Source organism: Xyrauchen texanus, chromosome 38 (genome assembly GCF_025860055.1).
Source record: "Xyrauchen texanus isolate HMW12.3.18 chromosome 38, RBS_HiC_50CHRs, whole genome shotgun sequence".
In the NCBI taxonomy this organism is placed as follows: Eukaryota; Metazoa; Chordata; class Actinopteri; order Cypriniformes; family Catostomidae; genus Xyrauchen; species Xyrauchen texanus.
In genome coordinates, this window is record NC_068313.1 from 28258495 (window position 1) to 28264494 (window position 6000).

General features: G+C 42.0%; 1 pseudogene; it reads right to left on the bottom strand.

The window, feature by feature from the left end:
- LOC127631927 (FRAS1-related extracellular matrix protein 2-like) overlaps nt 1–5040 on the bottom strand; it is a 121240-nt pseudogene extending 116200 nt beyond the window's left edge.
- Nucleotides 5041–6000: the final 960 nt, after the last annotated feature.

Sequence of the window (6000 nt, forward strand, 5' to 3'; positions counted from 1 at the left end):
TTAACGCTGTATGAAATGATAGTCTTACCTTGAGTGAATGTGGTGATTGCCTTTTGCCAAGTCAATGAGGAATCCATGCTCTGCTCCCACAGTTACCTTAAAAGTCACTGCTCTTTGAGGGCTATCTCTGTCCACTGCCTTCAAAGTTTTACTGGTGATCAGGAACCCAAGGTGACCAGTGGGGAGAATTCTCAAAGTTGTAACACCCTTGCTAGTTACAACCTGAGGAACTCCATTGTCCACAGAAAGAATTGTGATTTTCATCATCTGGGGCTTGTGAGTTGCATAAATTGTATCAGGGAACACATAAAAGTCTGTGTGAGTTCCATCAGTAACAGTAAACGAGAAGCTGTCTGAGGCAGACTTGGTCCCATCATGCTTGTAGCTGATCAGGTTCTCATTCAGGTCCTGCTTGGTGAAGGAAGTGACAGGCCTGGTATTGTTGAAGAGCAACTTGCCGTGTATTGGCATCTGGGTGATTAAGAACTTTAAAAGCTGGTCGACAGTATCACGATCCTCTACTGTCAACTCAAAAGGAGTGATTAACTTATTTTCAGCTTCATTAATGACCAGGGCATGAATGGTGACCACAGGCTTTTTGTTGTCTATACCTGTTATTGATACACGAAAGGTGCGGAAAACTGGGTTGTAACCATCCATCACCTCAAACTCAAAACTGTCCATCTTGACCTCGTCGTCAGAAGTATGGATGTAGTAGATCTTATTGCCAGCAAGCTGAAGCTGAGTGAAAGAACTAATGGGTATTCCTGGTGTATCAGTGCACTCCAGGTGGCCTCTCATAGGAGCTTGGGTAATGGTGAAGACCAGGTGCTCATCAGGTCTGTTGTGATCACTGGTGCTGAGAAGGTCTGTTGTTAGGCACACCCTCCCTCCTTCTTTAAGAGAAACACCTCTACTGATCACATCAGGGAACACCATGTCTATTCCACCGACAGTAACATAGAGGTACCTGTCAATCAGAGGATTTATACCATCAGTGACATCAAATTTAATGAGGTCACGAACTCCCTCTTGTCCATTATGAATGTACATTACCATCTCTTGGTCCACCTCACTTTGTGTGAAGTTCATTCCATTGGTTATGTTTTCTAGCAATCCGAATGGTGTTCTCTTTTGTAACATTCCTTGATTGGGACCATAACGGATGATGTAATTTAGAGTGCTGTCTTCTGTATCCAGATCAGTGGCTTTCAAAACTTTGTTGTTGATTATTTTCACTTCTCCGACCTCTATTTCGAGGCCATCGTTAATTGCCATCCTTGGTGTTTCATCATCAACTAAAATGACCATAATCATAACAGTTTTATCCACTGTGAACTTCCCATCAGTTAGAAGAATTTCAAAACTGTCCTCTGTGGTTTCAGAATTATCATGCTCATAAACAATACTTGAAGCTTCTTGAATCTGATCAAGAGTGAAGTTAGTCACAGGAATGGTGCCAGAAGTTAACTGATTGAAAATATATCCATGTTTTGGAGGTTTTGATATAATAAACATGAGCTCATCCACTGGAATATCTGCATCGGCACCATTTAATATTGGGGTGTCAATCACAATGTCCATGCCTTCCATCACAACAAACTCTCTCATATGAATCTCTGGCTTTTCATCATTGGATGGGATGATCACGATTGGGAAAAAGCGCCTCTCAGAAAAGTTTATCCCATCTGAACATCTGAAAGTAAACCTGTCCTCAACTGGCTCCACACCTTTATGGATACTTTGCACATAATAAATGTGATTTTCCCTAATATCTTTAATTGTGAAAGCGCTAATGGCATTCCCAGATCTGGATTTCTCAGAGCCTGGTGCTGGGGAGATATTTTCTATGTAGCCAGAGGTGGGCTGTACGATAATTGTGCAAAGAAGGTCATCATTAGGGGTGTCAATGTCATTAGCACTAATGTGCAAAATTTCAATCAAGTTCTTCTCACCCTCAATGACAGTAAATGGGGGGCCAACAAAGACCTCAGGGGCCTGACTGTCCATTGGTAGAATGTTGACCTGCACTCGAACCCCTTTGATATTATTGACCCCCACAGCCCATTCATTAGACATATCGGTGTTCGTCAGATTAAAAAAGTCATTTTTCGTTGTCCAGCCGATTTCTCCACTAGTGTGTGCATATACCACCAAGCCACTAATAATGTCTGCTTGAGTGAACCTATTGGATGGCAAGCCATTCACTAATATTTCACCAAACACTGGGGGATCCTCCACTATAAAGGTCAGTCTGATGTCATCAGTGTCCTCATCCTGACCCTGAATGACATTGGTTGTGATTTCAGTGGCTCCATTCTCCAAAACATCAATGTAAGAACCAATAGTGCCATTGGGAAGACTGACAGTTGGAGCTTCATCATCAATAGGCTTAACGTTGATCTTTACCGTGATTGTGACAACATGGACACCATCACTGACATCCAGTTGGAAGAAATCGCTGGTTGACTCAGCTCCATTGTGAACATAAGATATTCTGCTATTGGATATATCAACCAAGCTAAACGAATGCCCTTTGGTCATATCTGTGAATGTGTACTTGATCTGACCATGCTTTGGCGGCTGGGTGATTGTAAACACTATCTGTGTGTTGTCAGTATCGGCATCTGTGGTGTCCAACTCAGCACGCATGATGACATGAATCCCTCGCTCTTGCACGGTAAAACCAGTGTTGGTGATCTGGGGTGGCTTGTTGTCGACAGGCTGCAAAAATATGGTGAAAACTCCATCAACACTGTTTCCAGCAGTGTCTTCAACTTTGTACTGGAACTGCACCACATGCGGTGTTATACCAATCTCAAGATCAGGAGGTTTGTATGCTATCTTGTGATGATTAATCTGTGCCTGAGTGAACTCTGTGACCTCTGTATCTGGGCTTTCAGTCAAAACAATGGTTCCCAGAATACCTGGGCTGTTTTCATCTGTGTCTGTGGGTGGCTGGGTTATGGTGTACTTCAAATCCCTATCCTCCGAGTCTAAGTCAGTGTAGCGCAAACATTTATTTCGAAAGAAAGTGAGCTGGTACTCATGAACAGTAACTTGCAGAGTGGTGCCGGGGTACAGCTCTGGAGGAATATCATCAATGGGCAGAACTTTGATGATAAATGAACTCTCAACTGATTGGTTTGGAGGGTCATTGTCATCTTGCACACGGAAAACAAACTGATCCATAATGGTTTTCGTATTATGTGGTCCAATATACCTGTAAAATAGCTTCCCTTCTGTGATGTCTTGTTGGAACCATTCTGTAACTGCTTTCTCGTACATTTCATCGTCTGCATTGAACCTCCATGTGGAAGGATCCTCAGGTGCATCTGACTGACGTAGTATTACTTCTCCAATAGTAGAGTAGGAAGGCACCATTATGAATTTAATAGTTGAATCTTCAGAGTCAATGTCTGCCGCACTAAGCATTATAGGTGAAATGGGCATCATTTGGTTTTTGAACAAGACTAAACCTGTGTTGGCATTGATTATAGGTGGCTCATCATCAGTTGGCACCACGGTAATGGGAAATAGAAACTCGACTTCATGTTTGCCATCAGTCATCCTAAAAATTATATTGTCGCTATACGTATCACTGCCATCATGCTGGTAGATGACACTGCCTACATCAAGATCTGCTGGCGTAAAGTATTTTCGCCTCGACCCCAGTACTGTGAGCTCACCATGACGCAGCCCGTTAATAACCGTGATTTGGACGTTGTCTAAATTGTCCTCGTCGCTAATCTGCAGGTTTTGTAAACTGGACAGCGGCCTTGACTGACCCTCATAGAGCAGCTGCCCAGTGTTACGAGTCACAACTGGTGCGAGAGTGTTCATTGGCTTGACCACTATCATAAAAGCAAAGGGGTCCGATACAGCCCCCTCTGTATCTAAAACTTCAAACTCGATTTGAAAAATTCTCTCAGCATCCGAATCCAAAGAGGGAGGCTTGTAGGCTATTTTCAGATATTTCAGGTCTCCTTGATAAAAAGATGTGATTGGCAAATTCCTGTCATCTGTGCTTACAATGTAACCTTCCTCAAATGACAGTGGAGAAGTGATGTTAAAGATTAAGTGATCAGGATTTGATTCAATATCCTCAGCTGCAAGCATGTCATGGGTTATAGCTGTCATCACAAACTGGTCAACCTCCATCATCATCATCACAACAAAACTCGGTTTAGGAGCAGTGTTTTCCTCACCCTCTTTTATAAGGACCACAATTTGGAAAAACTCTTGCTTTAAAACATTTGCCTCTTTGTCTTGTAATTCTAAATTCATAGGAATATAATCTCGGTTTGGAGAGCGATGTGCAAAAGTATGCTGATAGCTTATGTTTATCCTGACAAATTCGTCACAGTCCAGAGGTTTCACTAATGTACCATCATCAACCAGCTTTCCATACCTGGGCAAAGAGCTGCCACTGGCTAGAGATGCAACTTTACACACATGAGCATTTCTATCATAGGTAAACTCCAGGATTTTCTGATCAATAGGATTACTCATCCCAAGCAGTTTCTCCACAAGCAGAGGCATGTGTTTGGTGAGAATCTCAAGCTGTGTGAAGATCACCTCCACTTCCATCATAAAAGGGATGATGACCGTATCAGCCAGTGTATCATATCTCAGCTGAAGTCTCACTCTGTCTTTTGAGGGGCTCCTAGATCCGAAATGCGAGTATTTAACATCGTTGGGACCAAATTCACAAGGAAACTTTTTGGTTGACAGCTGTCCAGGTCTCTGCGACAGTGGATCATTATCCAGAACTGTTATAATGCACTTGTCTCCGGTTTGAACTTGTATCACCAGATCGTTGATCGGATCTATATTGACAGATCTGCCAAAGGGAACCCGTATTCCGTTGTTGGTAACGAGAATAGAGTCCTCTGAAAGTTCAGATCTTAATCCATAGGTTAATCCCAAATGTTCAGATCCCTGTGCGGATGCATTATAAATCGATATAATGACAAACAAGTGAGCATAACGAGATAAAATAGATCTTCGTTGCCGCTGCTCTGATATACTCCAAGCCATTTGTGATGTAGCCTAAGCCAGAACGTTTTGTTTCAAAATCAGTGGTGAGAAAGAGGAAAAAGTTAAAAGTAAACGCGCAATCCCCAAATCTCCCATTCGCATCTGCGCGAAGGTGCAGCATTCATTCTCCCAGAGCAGCTCGCGCTCAGAAATAAACTTAATGCCTAGCGGAGCCGTGCGAGAAAATCACGCCCCCACTTACCCGGTTGGCTCATATTTACGGTGGAATGCGTACGGTGACCTCTCATTGGGCGCGCGCACTGTCACTCAGAGGCAAGCGGGGCAGATCAGTAAGGTTTCAGACGGCAAGAATTGTTGTGGGGTAAAGTGTCAATAACTCTTTATTTTATCATGGGTTGACTCTTGAAGTCCTGGTGCTATTCACAGTCAGGCATTATAATTTCCATTGAAAATAAGTCAAATAATAATAATAAGGTTAAGAATAAAAATAATCCAAATGATACAAAAAAGAGAGAGAAAGATTAAATAGGCAAGATGATGTGTTGATAATGAGTTTTCCCCATCTATAATGGTCTGAGGTTCATTACAGCCACTGTGCATTATAAGCTCTCTCTTGTGGTGAAAGTGGAAATTATGAAATTTACTGTTGCTGTTCAGACTTGGATCTTGTTGAGACAAAATAATATAATTTTAAAGGAATATTCTGTGTTCAATACAGGTTAAGCTCAATCAATATCATTTATGGTATGATGTTGATTACCATAAAAATGTATTTCGATTGATTCCTCCTTTTCTTAATAATAATCGAGGCTGCAGTGAAACACTTACAATCATAGGCGTTGTTAGACTCTAGTTAGGAGGGCTTCAGTCCCCCTAAAATTCCTCTCATTCCTTGCCACCAACTGGTGCAAAAGTGTGATGTACACAAATGCATACTGAACGTACAAGTGATCTTTTATTATTATTATTTTATACCTTTTATTTTACCAGGGTTGGTCT